Here is a 22,763-nt window from a genome sequence, read left to right as displayed (position 1 = left end):
TGCTGTAGCTGGTTTTCACTGTCCCTTGGAACTGCATTCGCTGCCACACAGACATTCGCTTTCCCCAAAAGCTTTGCTTGGTAGTGGGGCAACACTGTGTATCTCTCTCTCGCAGAGCCCGGGTGCCAAATTCGAAACGTCCAGCGATTGCGCCCACACGAAAGCTGCCAGCACGGAATGCTGTAGCTGGTTTTCACTGTCCCTTGGAACTGCATTCCCTGCCACACAGACATTCGCTTTCCCCAAAAGCTTTGCTTGGTAATGGGGCAACACTGTGTATGTGTCTCTCGCAGAGCCCGGCTGCCAAATTCGAAACGTCCAGCGATTTCGCCCACACGAAAGCTGCCAGCACGGAATGCTGTAGCTGGTTTTCACTGTCCCTTGGAACTGCATTCCCTGCCACACAGACATTCGATTTCCCCAAAAGCTTTGCTTGGTAATGGGGCAAAACTGTGTATGTGTCTCTCGCAGAGCCCGGCTGCCAAATTCGAAACGTCCAGCGATTTCTCCCACACGAAAGCTGCCAGCACGGAATGCTATAGCTGGTTTTCACTGTCCCTTGGAACTGCATTCGCTGCCACACAGACATTCGCTTTCCCCAAAAGCTTTGGTTCGTAAAGGGGCAACACTGCGTATGTGTCTCTCGCAGAGCCCGGCTGCCAAATTCGAAACGTCCAGCGATTGCGCCCACACGAAAGCTGCCAGCACGGAATGCTGTAGCTGGTTTTCACTGTCCCTTGGAACTGCATTCGCTGCCACACAGACATTCGCTTTCCCCAAAAGCTTTGCTTGGTAATGGGGCAACACTGTGTATGTGTCTCTCGCAGAGCCCGGCTGCCAAATTCGAAACGTCCAGCGATTTCGCCCACACGAAAGCTGCCAGCACGGAATGCTGTAGCTGGTTTTCACTGTCCCTTGGAACTGCATTCGCTGCCACACAGACATTCGCTTTCCCCAAAAGCTTTGCTTGGTAATGGGGCAACACTGTGTATGTGTCTCTCGCAGAGCCCGGCTGCCAAATTCGAAACGTCCAGCGATTTCTCCCACACGAAAGCTGCCAGCACGGAATGCTGTAGCTGGTTTTCACTGTCCCTTGGAACTGCATTCGCTGCCACACAGACATTCGCTTTCCCCAAAAGCTTTGGTTCGTAAAGGGGCAACACTGTGTATGTGTCTCTCGCAGAGCCCGGCTGCCAAATTCGAAACGTCCAGCGATTTCTCCCACACGAAATCTGCCAGCACGGAATGCTGTAGCTGGTTTTCACTGTCCCTTGGAACTGCATTCGCTGCCACACAGACATTCGCTTTCCCCAGAAGCTTTGCTTGGTAATGGGGCAACACTGTGTATGTGTCTCTCGCAGAGCCCGGCTGCCAAATTCGAAACGTCCAGCGATTGCGCCCACACGAAAGCTGCCAGCACGGAATGCTGTAGCTGGTTTTCACTGTCCCTTGGAACTGCATTCGCTGCCACACAGACATTCGCTTTCCCCAAAAGCTTTGCTTGGTAATGGGGCAACACTGTGTATGTGTCTCTCGCAGAGCCCGGCTGCCAAATTCGAAACGTCCAGCGATTGCGCCCACACGAAAGCTGCCAGCACGGAATGCTGTAGCTGGTTTTCACTGTCCCTTGGAACTGCATTCGCTGCCACACAGACATTCGCTTTCCCCAAAAGCTTTGCTTGGTAGTGGGGCAACACTGTGTATCTCTCTCTCGCAGAGCCCGGGTGCCAAATTCGAAACGTCCAGCGATTGCGCCCACACGAAAGCTGCCAGCACGGAATGCTGTAGCTGGTTTTCACTGTCCCTTGGAACTGCATTCCCTGCCACACAGACATTCGCTTTCCCCAAAAGCTTTGCTTGGTAATGGGGCAACACTGTGTATGTGTCTCTCGCAGAGCCCGGCTGCCAAATTCGAAACGTCCAGCGATTTCGCCCACACGAAAGCTGCCAGCACGGAATGCTGTAGCTGGTTTTCACTGTCCCTTGGAACTGCATTCCCTGCCACACAGACATTCGATTTCCCCAAAAGCTTTGCTTGGTAATGGGGCAAAACTGTGTATGTGTCTCTCGCAGAGCCCGGCTGCCAAATTCGAAACGTCCAGCGATTTCTCCCACACGAAAGCTGCCAGCACGGAATGCTATAGCTGGTTTTCACTGTCCCTTGGAACTGCATTCGCTGCCACACAGACATTCGCTTTCCCCAAAAGCTTTGGTTCGTAAAGGGGCAACACTGCGTATGTGTCTCTCGCAGAGCCCGGCTGCCAAATTCGAAACGTCCAGCGATTGCGCCCACACGAAAGCTGCCAGCACGGAATGCTGTAGCTGGTTTTCACTGTCCCTTGGAACTGCATTCGCTGCCACACAGACATTCGCTTTCCCCAAAAGCTTTGGTTCGTAAAGGGGCAACACTGTGTATGTGTCTCTCGCAGAGCCCGGCTAACAAATTCGAAACGTCCAGCGATTTCTCCCACACGAAAGCTGCCAGCACGGAATGCTGTAGCTGGTTTTCACTGTCCCTTGGAACTGCATTCGCTGCCACACAGACATTCGCTTTCCCCAAAAGCTTTGCTTGGTAGTGGGGCAACACTGTGTATCTCTCTCTCGCAGAGCCCGGCTGCCAAATTCGAAACGTCCAGCGATTACGCCCACACGAAAGCTGCCAGCACGGAATGCTGTAGCTGGTTTTCACTGTCCCTTGGAACTGCATTCGCTGCCACACAGACATTCGCTTTCCCCAAAAGCTTTGGTTCGTAAAGGGGCAACACTGCGTATGTGTCTCTCGCAGAGCCCGGCTGCCAAATTCGAAACGTCCAGCGATTTCTCCCACACGAAAGCTGCCAGCACGGAATGCTGTAGCTGGTTTTCACTGTCCCTTGGAACTGCATTCGCTGCCACACAGACATTCGCTTTCCCCAAAAGCTTTGGTTCGTAAAGGGGCAACACTGTGTATGTGTCTCTCGCAGAGCCCGGCTGCCAAATTCGAAACGTCCAGCGATTGCGCCCACACGAAAGCTGCCAGCACGGAATGCTGTAGCTGGTTTTCACTGTCCCTTGGAACTGCATTCGCTGCCACACAGACATGCGCTTTCCCCAGAAGCTTTGCTTGGTAATGGGGCAACACTGTGTATGTGTCTCTCGCAGAGCCCGGCTGCCAAATTCGAAACGTCCAGCGATTGCGCCCACACGAAAGCTGCCAGCACGGAATGCTGTAGCTGGTTTTCACTGTCCCTTGGAACTGCATTCGCTGCCACACAGACATTCGCTTTCCCCAAAAGCTTTGCTTGGTAATGGGGCAACACTGTGTATGTGTCTCTCGATGAGCCCGGCTGCCAAATTCGAAACGTCCAGCGATTGCGCCCACAAGAAAGCTGCCAGCACGGAATGCTGTAGCTGGTTTTCACTGTCCCTTGGAACTGCATTCGCTGCCACACAGACATTCGCTTTCCCCAAAAGCTTAGGTTCGTAAAGGGGCAACAGTGTGTATGTGTCTCTCGCAGAGCCCGGCTGCCAAATTCGAAACGTCCAGCGATTGCGCCCACACGAAAGCTGCCAGCACGGAATGCTGTAGCTGGTTTTCACTGTCCCTTGGAACTGCATTCGCTGCCACACAGACATTCGCTTTCCCCAAAAGCTTTGCTTGGTAATGGGGCAACACTGTGTATGTGTCTCTCGCAGAGCCCGGCTAACAAATTCGAAACGTCCAGCGATTGCGCCCACACGAAAGCTGCCAGCACGGAATGCTGTAGCTAGTTTTCACTGTCCCTTGGAACTGCATTCGCTGCCACACAGACATTCGCTTTCCCCAAAAGCTTTGCTTGGTAGTGGGGCAACACTGCGTATGTGTCTCTCGCAGAGCCCGGCTGCCAAATTCGAAACGTCCAGCGATTGCGCCCACACGAAAGCTGCCAGCACGGAATGCTGTAGCTGGTTTTCACTGTCCCTTGGAACTGCATTCGCTGCCACACAGACATTCGCTTTCCCCAAAAGCTTTGCTTGGTAAAGGGGCAACACTGTGTATGTGTCTCTCGCAGAGCCCGGCTAACAAATTCGAAACGTCCAGCGATTGCGCCCACACGAAAGCTGCCAGCACGGAATGCTGTAGCTGGTTTTCACTGTCCCTTGGAACTGCATTCGCTGCCACACAGACATTCGCTTTCCCCAAAAGCTTTGCTTGGTAATGGGGCAACACTGTGTATGTGTCTCTCGCAGAGCCCGGCTGCCAAATTCGAAACGTCCAGCGATTGCGCCCACACGAAAGCTGCCAGCACGGAATGCTGTAGCTGGTTTTCACTGTCCCTTGGAACTGCATTCGCTGCCACACAGACATTCGCTTTCCCCAAAAGCTTTGCTTGGTAATGGGGCAACACTGTGTATGTGTCTCTCGCAGAGCCCGGCTGCCAAATTCGAAACGTCCAGCGATTGCGCCCACACGAAAGCTGCCAGCACGGAATGCTGTAGCTGGTTTTCACTGTCCCTTGGAACTGCATTCGCTGCCACACAGACATTCGCTTTCCCCAAAAGCTTTGCTTGGTAAAGGGGCAACACTGTGTATGTGTCTCTCGCAGAGCCCGGCTAACAAATTCGAAACGTCCAGCGATTGCGCCCACACGAAAGCTGCCAGCACGGAATGCTGTAGCTGGTTTTCACTGTCCCTTGGAACTGCATTCGCTGCCACACAGACATTCGCTTTCCCCAAAAGCTTTGGTTCGTAAAGGGGCAACACTGTGTATGTGTCTCTCGCAGAGCCCGGCTGCCAAATTCGAAACGTCCAGCGATTGCGCCCACACGAAAGCTGCCAGCACGGAATGCTGTAGCTGGTTTTCACTGTCCCTTGGAACTGCATTCGCTGCCACACAGACATTCGCTTTCCCCAGAAGCTTTGCTTGGTAATGGGGCAACACTGTGTATGTGTCTCTCGCAGAGCCCGGCTGCCAAATTCGAAACGTCCAGCGATTTCTCCCACACGAAAGCTGCCAGCACGGAATGCTGTAGCTGGTTTTCACTGTCCCTTGGAACTGCATTCGCTGCCACACAGACATTCGCTTTCCCCAAAAGCTTTGGTTCGTAAAGGGGCAACACTGCGTATGTGTCTCTCGCAGAGCCCGGCTGCCAAATTCGAAACGTCCAGCGATTGCGCCCACACGAAAGCTGCCAGCACGGAATGCTGTAGCTGGTTTTCACTGTCCCTTGGAACTGCATTCGCTGCCACACAGACATTCGCTTTCCCCAAAAGCTTTGGTTCGTAAAGGGGCAACACTGTGTATGTGTCTCTCGCAGAGCCCGGCTGCCAAATTCGAAACGTCCAGCGATTGCGCCCACACGAAAGCTGCCAGCACGGAATGCTGTAGCTGGTTTTCACTGTCCCTTGGAACTGCATTCGCTGCCACACAGACATTCGCTTTCCCCAAAAGCTTTGGTTCGTAAAGGGGCAACACTGCGTATGTGTCTCTCGCAGAGCCCGGCTGCCAAATTCGAAACGTCCAGCGATTGCGCCCACACGAAAGCTGCCAGCACGGAATGCTGTAGCTGGTTTTCACTGTCCCTTGGAACTGCATTCGCTGCCACACAGACATTCGCTTTCCCCAAAAGCTTTGCTTGGTAATGGGGCAACACTGTGTATGTGTCTCTCGCAGAGCCCGGCTGCCAAATTCGAAACGTCCAGCGATTGCGCCCACACGAAAGCTGCCAGCACGGAATGCTGTAGCTGGTTTTCACTGTCCCTTGGAACTGCATTCGCTGCCACACAGACATTCGCTTTCCCCAAAAGCTTTGCTTGGTAGTGGGGCAACACTGTGTATCTCTCTCTCGCAGAGCCCGGCTGCCAAATTCGAAACGTCCAGCGATTGCGCCCACACGAAAGCTGCCAGCACGGAATGCTGTAGCTGGTTTTCACTGTCCCTTGGAACTGCATTCGCTGCCACACAGACATTCGCTTTCCCCAAAAGCTTTGCTTGGTAGTGGGGCAACACTGTGTATGTGTCTCTCGCAGAGCCCGGCTGCCAAATTCGAAACGTCCAGCGATTGCGCCCACACGAAAGCTGCCAGCACGGAATGCTGTAGCTGGTTTTCACTGTCCCTTGGAACTGCATTCGCTGCCACACAGACATTCGCTTTCCCCAAAAGCTTTGCTTGGTAAAGGGGCAACACTGTGTATGTGTCTCTCGCAGAGCCCGGCTAACAAATTCGAAACGTCCAGCGATTGCGCCCACACGAAAGCTGCCAGCACGGAATGCTGTAGCTGGTTTTCACTGTCCCTTGGAACTGCATTCGCTGCCACACAGACATTCGCTTTCCCCAAAAGCTTTGGTTCGTAAAGGGGCAACACTGTGTATGTGTCTCTCGCAGAGCCCGGCTGCCAAATTCGAAACGTCCAGCGATTGCGCCCACACGAAAGCTGCCAGCACGGAATGCTGTAGCTGGTTTTCACTGTCCCTTGGAACTGCATTCGCTGCCACACAGACATTCGCTTTCCCCAGAAGCTTTGCTTGGTAATGGGGCAACACTGTGTATGTGTCTCTCGCAGAGCCCGGCTGCCAAATTCGAAACGTCCAGCGATTTCTCCCACACGAAAGCTGCCAGCACGGAATGCTGTAGCTGGTTTTCACTGTCCCTTGGAACTGCATTCGCTGCCACACAGACATTCGCTTTCCCCAAAAGCTTTGGTTCGTAAAGGGGTAACACTGCGTATGTGTCTCTCGCAGAGCCCGGCTGCCAAATTCGAAACGTCCAGCGATTGCGCCCACACGAAAGCTGCCAGCACGGAATGCTGTAGCTGGTTTTCACTGTCCCTTGGAACTGCATTCGCTGCCACACAGACATTCGCTTTCCCCAAAAGCTTTGGTTCGTAAAGGGGCAACACTGTGTATGTGTCTCTCGCAGAGCCCGGCTGCCAAATTCGAAACGTCCAGCGATTGCGCCCACACGAAAGCTGCCAGCACGGAATGCTGTAGCTGGTTTTCACTGTCCCTTGGAACTGCATTCGCTGCCACACAGACATGCGCTTTCCCCAGAAGCTTTGCTTGGTAATGGGGCAACACTGTGTATCTCTGTCTCGCAGAGCCCGGCTGCCAAATTCGAAACGTCCAGCGATTGCGCCCTCAAGAAAGCTGCCAGCACGGAATGCTGTAGCTGGTTTTCACTGTCCCTTGGAACTGCATTCGCTGCCACACAGACATTCGCTTTCCCCAAAAGCTTTGCTTGGTAGTGGGGCAACACTGTGTATCTCTCTCTCGCAGAGCCCGGGTGCCAAATTCGAAACGTCCAGCGATTGCGCCCACACGAAAGCTGCCAGCACGGAATGCTGTAGCTGGTTTTCACTGTCCCTTGGAACTGCATTCCCTGCCACACAGACATTCGCTTTCCCCAGAAGCTTTGCTTGGTAATGGGGCAACACTGTGTATGTGTCTCTCGCAGAGCCCGGCTGCCAAATTCGAAACGTCCAGCGATTTCTCCCACACGAAAGCTGCCAGCACGGAATGCTGTAGCTGGTTTTCACTGTCCCTTGGAACTGCATTCGCTGCCACACAGACATTCGCTTTCCCCAAAAGCTTTGGTTCGTAAAGGGGCAACACTGCGTATGTGTCTCTCGCAGAGCCCGGCTGCCAAATTCGAAACGTCCAGCGATTGCGCCCACACGAAAGCTGCCAGCACGGAATGCTGTAGCTGGTTTTCACTGTCCCTTGGAACTGCATTCGCTGCCACACAGACATTCGCTTTCCCCAAAAGCTTTGCTTGGTAATGGGGCAACACTGTGTATGTGTCTCTCGCAGAGCCCGGCTGCCAAATTCGAAACGTCCAGCGATTTCTCCCACACGAAAGCTGCCAGCACGGAATGCTGTAGCTGGTTTTCACTGTCCCTTGGAACTGCATTCGCTGCCACACAGACATTCGCTTTCCCCAAAAGCTTTGCTTGGTAATGGGGCAACACTGTGTATGTGTCTCTCGCAGAGCCCGGCTGCCAAATTCGAAACGTCCAGCGATTGCGCCCACACGAAAGCTGCCAGCACGGAATGCTGTAGCTGGTTTTCACTGTCCCTTGGAACTGCATTCGCTGCCACACAGACATTCGCTTTCCCCAAAAGCTTTGCTTGGTAGTGGGGCAACACTGTGTATCTCTCTCTCGCAGAGCCCGGCTGCCAAATTCGAAACGTCCAGCGATTGCGCCCACACGAAAGCTGCCAGCACGGAATGCTGTAGCTGGTTTTCACTGTCCCTTGGAACTGCATTCGCTGCCACACAGACATTCGCTTTCCCCAAAAGCTTTGCTTGGTAGTGGGGCAACACTGTGTATCTCTCTCTCGCAGAGCCCGGCTGCCAAATTCGAAACGTCCAGCGATTGCGCCCACACGAAAGCTGCCAGCACGGAATGCTGTAGCTGGTTTCCACTGTCCCTTGGAACTGCATTCGCTGCCACACAGACATTCGCTTTCCCCAAAAGCTTTGCTTGGTAAAGGGGCAACACTGTGTATGTGTCTCTCGCAGAGCCCGGCTAACAAATTCGAAACGTCCAGCGATTGCGCCCACACGAAAGCTGCCAGCACGGAATGCTGTAGCTGGTTTTCACTGTCCCTTGGAACTGCATTCGCTGCCACACAGACATTCGCTTTCCCCAAAAGCTTTGGTTCGTAAAGGGGCAACACTGTGTATGTGTCTCTCGCAGAGCCCGGCTGCCAAATTCGAAACGTCCAGCGATTGCGCCCACACGAAAGCTGCCAGCACGGAATGCTGTAGCTGGTTTTCACTGTCCCTTGGAACTGCATTCCCTGCCACACAGACATTCGCTTTCCCCAGAAGCTTTGCTTGGTAATGGGGCAACACTGTGTATGTGTCTCTCGCAGAGCCCGGCTGCCAAATTCGAAACGTCCAGCGATTTCTCCCACACGAAAGCTGCCAGCACGGAATGCTGTAGCTGGTTTTCACTGTCCCTTGGAACTGCATTCGCTGCCACACAGACATTCGCTTTCCCCAAAAGCTTTGGTTCGTAAAGGGGCAACACTGCGTATGTGTCTCTCGCAGAGCCCGGCTGCCAAATTCGTAACGTCCAGCGATTGCGCCCACACGAAAGCTGCCAGCACGGAATGCTGTAGCTGGTTTTCACTGTCCCTTGGAACTGCATTCGCTGCCACACAGACATTCGCTTTCCCCACAAGCTTTGCTTGGTAATGGGGCAACACTGTGTATGTGTCTCTCGCAGAGCCCGGCTGCCAAATTCGAAACGTCCAGCGATTTCTCCCACACGAAAGCTGCCAGCACGGAATGCTGTAGCTGGTTTTCACTGTCCCTTGGAACTGCATTCGCTGCCACACAGACATTCGCTTTCCCCAAAAGCTTTGGTTCGTAAAGGGGCAACACTGCGTATGTGTCTCTCGCAGAGCCCGGCTGCCAAATTCGAAACGTCCAGCGATTGCGCCCACACGAAAGCTGCCAGCACGGAATGCTGTAGCTGGTTTTCACTGTCCCTTGGAACTGCATTCGCTGCCACACAGACATTCGCTTTCCCCAAAAGCTTTGCTTGGTAGTGGGGCAACACTGTGTATCTCTCTCGCGCAGAGCCCGGCTGCCAAATTCGAAACGTCCAGCGATTGCGCCCACACGAAAGCTGCCAGCACGGAATGCTGTAGCTGGTTTTCACTGTCCCTTGGAACTGCATTCGCTGCCACACAGACATTCGCTTTCCCCAAAAGCTTTGCTTGGTAAAGGGGCAACACTGTGTATGTGTCTCTCGCAGAGCCCGGCTAACAAATTCGAAACGTCCAGCGATTGCGCCCACACGAAAGCTGCCAGCACGGAATGCTGTAGCTGGTTTTCACTGTCCCTTGGAACTGCATTCGTTGCCACACAGACATTCGCTTTCCCCAAAAGTTTAGGTTCGTAAAGGGGCAACACTCTGTATGTGTCTCTCGCAGAGCCCGGCTGCCAAATTCGAAACGTCCAGCGATTGCGCCCACACGAAAGCTGCCAGCACGGAATGCTGTAGCTGGTTTTCACTGTCCCTTGGAACTGCATTCGCTGCCACACAGACATTCGCTTTCCCCAAAAGCTTTGCTTGGTAATGGGGCAACACTGTGTATGTGTCTCTCGCAGAGCCCGGCTGCCAAATTCGAAACGTCCAGCGATTGCGCCCACACGAAAGCTGCCAGCACGGAATGCTGTAGCTGGTTTTCACTGTCCCTTGGAACTGCATTCGCTGCCACACAGACATTCGCTTTCCCCAAAAGCTTTGCTTGGTAGTGGGGCAACACTGTGTATCTCTCTCTCGCAGAGCCCGGCTGCCAAATTCGAAACGTCCAGCGATTTCTCCCACACGAAAGCTGCCAGCACGGAATGCTGTAGCTGGTTTTCACTGTCCCTTGGAACTGCATTCGCTGCCACACAGACATTCGCTTTCCCTAAAAGCTTTGCTTGGTAAAGGGGCAACACTGTGTATGTGTCTCTCGCAGAGCCCGGCTAACAAATTCGAAACGTCCAGCGATTGCGCCCACACGAAAGCTGCCAGCACGGAATGCTGTAGCTGGTTTTCACTGTCCCTTGGAACTGCATTCGCTGCCACACAGACATTCGCTTTCCCCAAAAGCTTTGCTTGGTAGTGGGGCAACACTGTGTATGTGTCTCTCGCAGAGCCCGGCTGCCAAATTCGAAACGTCCAGCGATTGCGCCCACACGAAAGCTGCCAGCACGGAATGCTGTAGCTGGTTTTCACTGTCCCTTGGAACTGCATTCCCTGCCACACAGACATTCGCTTTCCCCAGAAGCTTTGCTTGGTAATGGGGCAACACTGTGTATGTGTCTCTCGCAGAGCCCGGCTGCCAAATTCGAAACGTCCAGCGATTTCTCCCACACGAAAGCTGCCAGCACGGAATGCTGTAGCTGGTTTTCACTGTCCCTTGGAACTGCATTCGCTGCCACACAGACATTCGCTTTCCCCAAAAGCTTTGGTTCGTAAAGGGGCAACACTGCGTATGTGTCTCTCGCAGAGCCCGGCTGCCAAATTCGAAACGTCCAGCGATTGCGCCCACACGAAAGCTGCCAGCACGGAATGCTGTAGCTGGTTTTCACTGTCCCTTGGAACTGCATTCGCTGCCACACAGACATTCGCTTTCCCCAAAAGCTTTGCTTGGTAATGGGGCAACACTGTGTATGTGTCTCTCGCAGAGCCCGGCTGCCAAATTCGAAACGTCCAGCGATTTCTCCCACACGAAAGCTGCCAGCACGGAATGCTGTAGCTGGTTTTCACTGTCCCTTGGAACTGCATTCGCTGCCACACAGACATTCGCTTTCCCCAAAAGCTTTGCTTGGTAATGGGGCAACACTGTGTATGTGTCTCTCGCAGAGCCCGGCTGCCAAATTCGAAACGTCCAGCGATTGCGCCCACACGAAAGCTGCCAGCACGGAATGCTGTAGCTGGTTTTCACTGTCCCTTGGAACTGCATTCGCTGCCACACAGACATTCGCTTTCCCCAAAAGCTTTGCTTGGTAGTGGGGCAACACTGTGTATCTCTCTCTCGCAGAGCCCGGCTGCCAAATTCGAAACGTCCAGCGATTGCGCCCACACGAAAGCTGCCAGCACGGAATGCTGTAGCTGGTTTTCACTGTCCCTTGGAACTGCATTCGCTGCCACACACACATTCGCTTTCCCCAAAAGCTTTGCTTGGTAAAGGGGCAACACTGTGTATGTGTCTCTCGCAGAGCCCGGCTAACAAATTCGAAACGTCCAGCGATTGCGCCCACACGAAAGCTGCCAGCACGGAATGCTGTAGCTGGTTTTCACTGTCCCTTGGAACTGCATTCGCTGCCACACAGACATTCGCTTTCCCCAAAAGCTTTGCTTGGTAAAGGGGCAACACTGTGTATGTGTCTCTCGCAGAGCCCGGCTGCCAAATTCGAAACGTCCAGCGATTGCGCCCACACGAAAGCTGCCAGCACGGAATGCTGTAGCTGGTTTTCACTGTCCCTTGGAACTGCATTCGCTGCCACACAGACATTCGCTTTCCCCAAAAGCTTTGCTTGGTAGTGGGGCAACACTGTGTATCTCTCTCTCGCAGAGCCCGGGTGCCAAATTCGAAACGTCCAGCGATTGCGCCCACACGAAAGCTGCCAGCACGGAATGCTGTAGCTGGTTTTCACTGTCCCTTGGAACTGCATTCGTTGCCACACAGACATTCGCTTTCCCCAAAAGCTTTGGTTCGTAAAGGGGCAACACTGCGTATGTGTCTCTCGCAGAGCCCGGCTGCCAAATTCGAAACGTCCAGCGATTGCGCCCACACGAAAGCTGCCAGCACGGAATGCTGTAGCTGGTTTTCACTGTCCCTTGGAACTGCATTCGCTGCCACACAGACATTCGCTTTCCCCAAAAGCTTTGCTTGGTAATGGGGCAACACTGTGTATGTGTCTCTCGCAGAGCCCGGCTGCCAAATTCGAAACGTCCAGCGATTTCTCCCACACGAAAGCTGCCAGCACGGAATGCTGTAGCTGGTTTTCACTGTCCCTTGGAACTGCATTCGCTGCCACACAGACATTCGCTTTCCCCAAAAGCTTTGCTTGGTAATGGGGCAACACTGTGTATGTGTCTCTCGCAGAGCCCGGCTGCCAAATTCGAAACGTCCAGCGATTGCGCCCACACGAAAGCTGCCAGCACGGAATGCTGTAGCTGGTTTTCACTGTCCCTTGGAACTGCATTCGCTGCCACACAGACATTCGCTTTCCCCAAAAGCTTTGCTTGGTAGTGGGGCAACACTGTGTATCTCTCTCTCGCAGAGCCCGGCTGCCAAATTCGAAACGTCCAGCGATTGCGCCCACACGAAAGCTGCCAGCACGGAATGCTGTAGCTGGTTTTCACTGTCCCTTGGAACTGCATTCGCTGCCACACACACATTCGCTTTCCCCAAAAGCTTTGCTTGGTAAAGGGGCAACACTGTGTATGTGTCTCTCGCAGAGCCCGGCTAACAAATTCGAAACGTCCAGCGATTGCGCCCACACGAAAGCTGCCAGCACGGAATGCTGTAGCTGGTTTTCACTGTCCCTTGGAACTGCATTCGCTGCCACACAGACATTCGCTTTCCCCAAAAGCTTTGCTTGGTAAAGGGGCAACACTGTGTATGTGTCTCTCGCAGAGCCCGGCTAACAAATTCGAAACGTCCAGCGATTGCGCCCACACGAAAGCTGCCAGCACGGAATGCTGTAGCTGGTTTTCACTGTCCCTTGGAACTGCATTCGCTGCCACACAGACATTCGCTTTCCCCAAAAGCTTTGCTTGGTAGTGGGGCAACACTGTGTATCTCTCTCTCGCAGAGCCCGGGTGCCAAATTCGAAACGTCCAGCGATTGCGCCCACACGAAAGCTGCCAGCACGGAATGCTGTAGCTGGTTTTCACTGTCCCTTGGAACTGCATTCGTTGCCACACAGACATTCGCTTTCCCCAAAAGCTTTGGTTCGTAAAGGGGCAACACTGTGTATGTGTCTCTCGCAGAGCCCGGCTGCCAAATTCGAAACGTCCAGCGATTGCGCCCACACGAAAGCTGCCAGCACGGAATGCTGTAGCTGGTTTTCACTGTCCCTTGGAACTGCATTCGCTGCCACACAGACATTCGCTTTCCCCAAAAGCTTTGCTTGGTAATGGGGCAACACTGTGTATGTGTCTCTCGCAGAGCCCGGCTGCCAAATTCGAAACGTCCAGCGATTTCTCCCACACGAAAGCTGCCAGCACGGAATGCTGTAGCTGGTTTTCACTGTCCCTTGGAACTGCATTCGCTGCCACACAGACATTCGCTTTCCCCAAAAGCTTTGCTTGGTAATGGGCAACACTGTGTATGTGTCTCTCGCAGAGCCCGGCTGCCAAATTCGAAACGTCCAGCGATTGCGCCCACACGAAAGCTGCCAGCACGGAATGCTGTAGCTGGTTTTCACTGTCCCTTGGAACTGCATTCGCTGCCACACAGACATTCGCTTTCCCCAAAAGCTTTGCTTGGTAGTGGGGCAACACTGTGTATCTCTCTCGCGCAGAGCCCGGCTGCCAAATTCGAAACGTCCAGCGATTGCGCCCACACGAAAGCTGCCAGCACGGAATGCTGTAGCTGGTTTTCACTGTCCCTTGGAACTGCATTCGCTGCCACACAGACATTCGCTTTCCCCAAAAGCTTTGCTTGGTAAAGGGGCAACACTGTGTATGTGTCTCTCGCAGAGCCCGGCTAACAAATTCGAAACGTCCAGCGATTGCGCCCACACGAAAGCTGACAGCACGGAATGCTGTAGCTGGTTTTCACTGTCCCTTGGAACTGCATTCGTTGCCACACAGACATTCGCTTTCCCCAAAAGTTTAGGTTCGTAAAGGGGCAACACTCTGTATGTGTCTCTCGCAGAGCCCGGCTGCCAAATTCGAAACGTCCAGCGATTGCGCCCACACGAAAGCTGCCAGCACGGAATGCTGTAGCTGGTTTTCACTGTCCCTTGGAACTGCATTCGCTGCCACACAGACATTCGCTTTCCCCAAAAGCTTTGCTTGGTAATGGGGCAACACTGTGTATGTGTCTCTCGCAGAGCCCGGCTGCCAAATTCGAAACGTCCAGCGATTGCGCCCACACGAAAGCTGCCAGCACGGAATGCTGTAGCTGGTTTTCACTGTCCCTTGGAACTGCATTCGCTGCCACACAGACATTCGCTTTCCCCAAAAGCTTTGCTTGGTAGTGGGGCAACACTGTGTATCTCTCTCTCGCAGAGCCCGGCTGCCAAATTCGAAACGTCCAGCGATTTCTCCCACACGAAAGCTGCCAGCACGGAATGCTGTAGCTGGTTTTCACTGTCCCTTGGAACTGCATTCGCTGCCACACAGACATTCGCTTTCCCTAAAAGCTTTGCTTGGTAAAGGGGCAACACTGTGTATGTGTCTCTCGCAGAGCCCGGCTAACAAATTCGAAACGTCCAGCGATTGCGCCCACACGAAAGCTGCCAGCACGGAATGCTGTAGCTGGTTTTCACTGTCCCTTGGAACTGCATTCGCTGCCACACAGACATTCGCTTTCCCCAAAAGCTTTGCTTGGTAGTGGGGCAACACTGTGTATGTGTCTCTCGCAGAGCCCGGCTGCCAAATTCGAAACGTCCAGCGATTGCGCCCACACGAAAGCTGCCAGCACGGAATGCTGTAGCTGGTTTTCACTGTCCCTTGGAACTGCATTCCCTGCCACACAGACATTCGCTTTCCCCAGAAGCTTTGCTTGGTAATGGGGCAACACTGTGTATGTGTCTCTCGCAGAGCCCGGCTGCCAAATTCGAAACGTCCAGCGATTTCTCCCACACGAAAGCTGCCAGCACGGAATGCTGTAGCTGGTTTTCACTGTCCCTTGGAACTGCATTCGCTGCCACACAGACATTCGCTTTCCCCAAAAGCTTTGGTTCGTAAAGGGGCAACACTGCGTATGTGTCTCTCGCAGAGCCCGGCTGCCAAATTCGAAACGTCCAGCGATTGCGCCCACACGAAAGCTGCCAGCACGGAATGCTGTAGCTGGTTTTCACTGTCCCTTGGAACTGCATTCGCTGCCACACAGACATTCGCTTTCCCCAAAAGCTTTGCTTGGTAATGGGGCAACACTGTGTATGTGTCTCTCGCAGAGCCCGGCTGCCAAATTCGAAACGTCCAGCGATTTCTCCCACACGAAAGCTGCCAGCACGGAATGCTGTAGCTGGTTTTCACTGTCCCTTGGAACTGCATTCGCTGCCACACAGACATTCGCTTTCCCCAAAAGCTTTGCTTGGTAATGGGGCAACACTGTGTATGTGTCTCTCGCAGAGCCCGGCTGCCAAATTCGAAACGTCCAGCGATTGCGCCCACACGAAAGCTGCCAGCACGGAATGCTGTAGCTGGTTTTCACTGTCCCTTGGAACTGCATTCGCTGCCACACAGACATTCGCTTTCCCCAAAAGCTTTGCTTGGTAGTGGGGCAACACTGTGTATCTCTCTCTCGCAGAGCCCGGCTGCCAAATTCGAAACGTCCAGCGATTGCGCCCACACGAAAGCTGCCAGCACGGAATGCTGTAGCTGGTTTTCACTGTCCCTTGGAACTGCATTCGCTGCCACACACACATTCGCTTTCCCCAAAAGCTTTGCTTGGTAAAGGGGCAACACTGTGTATGTGTCTCTCGCAGAGCCCGGCTAACAAATTCGAAACGTCCAGCGATTGCGCCCACACGAAAGCTGCCAGCACGGAATGCTGTAGCTGGTTTTCACTGTCCCTTGGAACTGCATTCGCTGCCACACAGACATTCGCTTTCCCCAAAAGCTTTGCTTGGTAATGGGGCAACACTGTGTATGTGTCTCTCGCAGAGCCCGGCTGCCAAATTCGAAACGTCCAGCGATTGCGCCCACACGAAAGCTGCCAGCACGGAATGCTGTAGCTGGTTTTCACTGTCCCTTGGAACTGCATTCGCTGCCACACAGACATTCGCTTTCCCCAAAAGCTTTGCTTGGTAGTGGGGCAACACTGTGTATCTCTCTCTCGCAGAGCCCGGGTGCCAAATTCGAAACGTCCAGCGATTGCGCCCACACGAAAGCTGCCAGCACGGAATGCTGTAGCTGGTTTTCACTGTCCCTTGGAACTGCATTCGTTGCCACACAGACATTCGCTTTCCCCAAAAGCTTTGGTTCGTAAAGGGGCAACACTGTGTATGTGTCTCTCGCAGAGCCCGGCTAACAAATTCGAAACGTCCAGCGATTGCGCCCACACGAAAGCTGCCAGCACGGAATGCTGTAGCTGGTTTTCACTGTCCCTTGGAACTGCATTCGCTGCCACACAGACATTCGCTTTCCCCAAAAGCTTTGCTTGGTAATGGGGCAACACTGTGTATGTGTCTCTCGCAGAGCCCGGCTGCCAAATTCGAAACGTCCAGCGATTGCGCCCACACGAAAGCTGCCAGCACGGAATGCTGTAGCTGGTTTTCACTGTCCCTTGGAACTGCATTCGCTGCCACACAGACATTCGCTTTCCCCAAAAGCTTTGCTTGGTAGTGGGGCAACACTGTGTATCTCTCTCTCGCAGAGCCCGGCTGCCAAATTCGAAACGTCCAGCGATTGCGCCCACACGAAAGCTGCCAGCACGGAATGCTGTAGCTGGTTTTCACTGTCCCTTGGAACTGCATTCGCTGCCACACAGACATTCGCTTTCCCCAAAAGCTTTGCTTGGTAAAGGGGCAACACTGTGTATGTGTCTCTCGCAGAGCCCGGCTAACAAATTCGAAACGTCCAGCGATTGCGCCCACACGAAAGCTGCCAGCACGGAATGCTGTAGCTGGTTTTCACTGTCCCTTGGAACTGCATTCGCTGCCACACAGACATTCGCTTTCCCCAAAAGCTTTGGTTCGTAAAGGGGCAACACTGCGTATGTGTCTCTCGCAGAGCCCGGCTGCCAAATTCGAAACGTCCAGCGATTGCGCCCACACGAAAGCTGCCAGCACGGAATGCTGTAGCTGGTTTTCACTGTCCCTTGGAACTGCATTCGCTGCCACACAGACATTCGCTTTCCCCAAAAGCTTTGCTTGGTAATGGGGCAACACTGTGTATGTGTCTCTCGCAGAGCCCGGCTGCCAAATTCGAAACGTCCAGCGATTTCTCCCACACGAAAGCTGCCAGCACGGAATGCTGTAGCTGGTTTTCACTGTCCCTTGGAACTGCATTCGCTGCCACACAGACATTCGCTTTCCCCAAAAGCTTTGCTTGGTAATGGGGCAACACTGTGTATGTGTCTCTCGCAGAGCCCGGCTGCCAAATTCGAAACGTCCAGCGATTGCGCCCACACGAAAGCTGCCAGCACGGAATGCTGTAGCTGGTTTTCACTGTCCCTTGGAACTGCATTCGCTGCCACACAGACATTCGCTTTCCCCAAAAGCTTTGCTTGGTAGTGGGGCAACACTGTGTATCTCTCTCTCGCAGAGCCCGGCTGCCAAATTCGAAACGTCCAGCGATTGCGCCCACACGAAAGCTGCCAGCACGGAATGCTGTAGCTGGTTTTCACTGTCCCTTGGAACTGCATTCGCTGCCACACAGACATTCGCTTTCCCCAAAAGCTTTGCTTGGTAGTGGGGCAACACTGTGTATGTGTCTCTCGCAGAGCCCGGCTAACAAATTCGAAACGTCCAGCGATTGCGCCCACACGAAAGCTGCCAGCACGGAATGCTGTAGCTGGTTTTCACTGTCCCTTGGAACTGCATTCGCTGCCACACAGACATTCGCTTTCCCCAAAAGCTTTGGTTCGTAAAGGGGCAACACTGTGTATGTGTCTCTCGCAGAGCCCGGCTGCCAAATTCGAAACGTCCAGCGATTGCGCCCACACGAAAGCTGCCAGCACGGAATGCTGTAGCTGGTTTTCACTGTCCCTTGGAACTGCATTCGCTGCCACACAGACATTCGCTTTCCCCAGAAGCTTTGCTTGGTAATGGGGCAACACTGTGTATGTGTCTCTCGCAGAGCCCGGCTGCCAAATTCGAAACGTCCAGCGATTTCTCCCACACGAAAGCTGCCAGCACGGAATGCTGTAGCTGGTTTTCACTGTCCCTTGGAACTGCATTCGCTGCCACACAGACATTCGCTTTCCCCAAAAGCTTTGCTTGGTAGTGGGGCAACACTGTGTATCTCTCTCTCGCAGAGCCCGGCTGCCAAATTCGAAACGTCCAGCGATTGCGCCCACACGAAAGCTGCCAGCACGGAATGCTGTAGCTGGTTTTCACTGTCCCTTGGAACTGCATTCGCTGCCACACAGACATTCGCTTTCCCCAAAAGCTTTGCTTGGTAGTGGGGCAACACTGTGTATGTGTCTCTCGCAGAGCCCGGCTAACAAATTCGAAACGTCCAGCGATTGCGCCCACACGAAAGCTGCCAGCACGGAATGCTGTAGCTGGTTTTCACTGTCCCTTGGAACTGCATTCGCTGCCACACAGACATTCGCTTTCCCCAAAAGCTTTGGTTCGTAAAGGGGCAACACTGTGTATGTGTCTCTCGCAGAGCCCGGCTGCCAAATTCGAAACGTCCAGCGATTGCGCCCACACGAAAGCTGCCAGCACGGAATGCTGTAGCTGGTTTTCACTGTCCCTTGGAACTGCATTCCCTGCCACACAGACATTCGCTTTCCCCAGAAGCTTTGCTTGGTAATGGGGCAACACTGTGTATGTGTCTCTCGCAGAGCCCGGCTGCCAAATTCGAAACGTCCAGCGATTTCTCCCACACGAAAGCTGCCAGCACGGAATGCTGTAGCTGGTTTTCACTGTCCCTTGGAACTGCATTCGCTGCCACACAGACATTCGCTTTCCCCAAAAGCTTTGCTTGGTAGTGGGGCAACACTGTGTATCTCTCTCTCGCAGAGCCCGGCTGCCAAATTCGAAACGTCCAGCGATTGCGCCCACACGAAAGCTGCCAGCACGGAATGCTGTAGCTGGTTTTCACTGTCCCTTGGAACTGCATTCGCTGCCACACACACATTCGCTTTCCCCAAAAGCTTTGCTTGGTAAAGGGGCAACACTGTGTATGTGTCTCTCGCAGAGCCCGGCTAACAAATTCGAAACGTCCAGCGATTGCGCCCACACGAAAGCTGCCAGCACGGAATGCTGTAGCTGGTTTTCACTGTCCCTTGGAACTGCATTCGCTGCCACACAGACATTCGCTTTCCCCAAAAGCTTTGCTTGGTAATGGGGCAACACTGTGTATGTGTCTCTCGCAGAGCCCGGCTGCCAAATTCGAAACGTCCAGCGATTGCGCCCACACGAAAGCTGCCAGCACGGAATGCTGTAGCTGGTTTTCACTGTCCCTTGGAACTGCATTCGCTGCCACACAGACATTCGCTTTCCCCAAAAGCTTTGCTTGGTAGTGGGGCAACACTGTGTATCTCTCTCTCGCAGAGCCCGGCTGCCAAATTCGAAACGTCCAGCGATTGCGCCCACACGAAAGCTGCCAGCACGGAATGCTGTAGCTGGTTTTCACTGTCCCTTGGAACTGCATTCCCTGCCACACAGACATTCGCTTTCCCCAGAAGCTTTGCTTGGTAATGGGGCAACACTGTGTATGTGTCTCTCGCAGAGCCCGGCTGCCAAATTCGAAACGTCCAGCGATTTCTCCCACACGAAAGCTGCCAGCACGGAATGCTGTAGCTGGTTTTCACTGTCCCTTGGAACTGCATTCGCTGCCACACAGACATTCGCTTTCCCCAAAAGCTTTGGTTCGTAAAGGGGCAACACTGCGTATGTGTCTCTCGCAGAGCCCGGCTGCCAAATTCGAAACGTCCAGCGATTGCGCCCACACGAAAGCTGCCAGCACGGAATGCTGTAGCTGGTTTTCACTGTCCCTTGGAACTGCATTCGCTGCCACACAGACATTCGCTTTCCCCAAAAGCTTTGCTTGGTAATGGGGCAACACTGTGTATGTGTCTCTCGCAGAGCCCGGCTGCCAAATTCGAAACGTCCAGCGATTTCTCCCACACGAAAGCTGCCAGCACGGAATGCTGTAGCTGGTTTTCACTGTCCCTTGGAACTGCATTCGCTGCCACACAGACATTCGCTTTCCCCAAAAGCTTTGCTTGGTAATGGGGCAACACTGTGTATGTGTCTCTCGCAGAGCCCGGCTGCCAAATTCGAAACGTCCAGCGATTGCGCCCACACGAAAGCTGCCAGCACGGAATGCTGTAGCTGGTTTTCACTGTCCCTTGGAACTGCATTCGCTGCCACACAGACATTCGCTTTCCCCAAAAGCTTTGCTTGGTAGTGGGGCAACACTGTGTATCTCTCTCTCGCAGAGCCCGGCTGCCAAATTCGAAACGTCCAGCGATTGCGCCCACACGAAAGCTGCCAGCACGGAATGCTGTAGCTGGTTTTCACTGTCCCTTGGAACTGCATTCGCTGCCACACAGACATTCGCTTTCCCCAAAAGCTTTGCTTGGTAGTGGGGCAACACTGTGTATCTCTCTCTCGCAGAGCCCGGCTGCCAAATTCGAAACGTCCAGCGATTGCGCCCACACGAAAGCTGCCAGCACGGAATGCTGTAGCTGGTTTTCACTGTCCCTTGGAACTGCATTCGCTGCCACACAGACATTCGCTTTCCCCAAAAGCTTTGCTTGGTAAAGGGGCAACACTGTGTATGTGTCTCTCGCAGAGCCCGGCTAACAAATTCGAAACGTCCAGCGATTGCGCCCACACGAAAGCTGCCAGCACGGAATGCTGTAGCTGGTTTTCACTGTCCCTTGGAACTGCATTCGCTGCCACACAGACATTCGCTTTCCCCAAAAGCTTTGGTTCGTAAAGGGGCAACACTGTGTATCTCTCTCTCGCAGAGCCCGGCTGCCAAATTCGAAACGTCCAGCGATTGCGCCCACACGAAAGCTGCCAGCACGGAATGCTGTAGCTGGTTTTCACTGTCCCTTGGAACTGCATTCCCTGCCACACAGACATTCGCTTTCCCCAGAAGCTTTGCTTGGTAATGGGGCAACACTGTGTATGTGTCTCTCGCAGAGCCCGGCTGCCAAATTCGAAACGTCCAGCGATTTCTCCCACACGAAAGCTGCCAGCACGGAATGCTGTAGCTGGTTTTCACTGTCCCTTGGAACTGCATTCGCTGCCACACAGACATTCGCTTTCCCCAAAAGCTTTGGTTCGTAAAGGGGCAACACTGCGTATGTGTCTCTCGCAGAGCCCGGCTGCCAAATTCGAAACGTCCAGCGATTGCGCCCACACGAAAGCTGCCAGCACGGAATGCTGTAGCTGGTTTTCACTGTCCCTTGGAACTGCATTCGCTGCCACACAGACATTCGCTTTCCCCAAAAGCTTTGCTTGGTAATGGGGCAACACTGTGTATGTGTCTCTCGCAGAGCCCGGCTGCCAAATTCGAAACGTCCAGCGATTTCTCCCACACGAAAGCTGCCAGCACGGAATGCTGTAGCTGGTTTTCACTGTCCCTTGGAACTGCATTCGCTGCCACACAGACATTCGCTTTCCCCAAAAGCTTTGCTTGGTAATGGGCAACACTGTGTATGTGTCTCTCGCAGAGCCCGGCTGCCAAATTCGAAACATCCAGCGATTGCGCCCACACGAAAGCTGCCAGCACGGAATGCTGTAGCTGGTTTTCACTGTCCCTTGGAACTGCATTCGCTGCCACACAGACATTCGCTTTCCCCAAAAGCTTTGCTTGGTAGTGGGGCAACACTGTGTATCTCTCTCGCGCAGAGCCCGGCTGCCAAATTCGAAACGTCCAGCGATTGCGCCCACACGAAAGCTGCCAGCACGGAATGCTGTAGCTGGTTTTCACTGTCCCTTGGAACTGCATTCGCTGCCACACAGACATTCGCTTTCCCCAAAAGCTTTGCTTGGTAAAGGGGCAACACTGTGTATGTGTCTCTCGCAGAGCCCGGCTAACAAATTCGAAACGTCCAGCGATTGCGCCCACACGAAAGCTGCCAGCACGGAATGCTGTAGCTGGTTTTCACTGTCCCTTGGAACTGCATTCGTTGCCACACAGACATTCGCTTTCCCCAAAAGTTTAGGTTCGTAAAGGGGCAACACTCTGTATGTGTCTCTCGCAGAGCCCGGCTGCCAAATTCGAAACGTCCAGCGATTGCGCCCACACGAAAGCTGCCAGCACGGAATGCTGTAGCTGGTTTTCACTGTCCCTTGGAACTGCATTCGCTGCCACACAGACATTCGCTTTCCCCAAAAGCTTTGGTTCGTAAAGGGGCAACACTGTGTATGTGTCTCTCGCAGAGCCCGGCTGCCAAATTCGAAACGTCCAGCGATTGCGCCCACAC

This window comes from Mycteria americana, chromosome 13, assembly GCF_035582795.1.
Source record: "Mycteria americana isolate JAX WOST 10 ecotype Jacksonville Zoo and Gardens chromosome 13, USCA_MyAme_1.0, whole genome shotgun sequence".
NCBI classification, from domain to species: Eukaryota; Metazoa; Chordata; class Aves; order Ciconiiformes; family Ciconiidae; genus Mycteria; species Mycteria americana.
The sequence above is the reverse complement of the archived record's forward strand: the minus strand, read 5'-3'. Positions refer to the sequence as shown.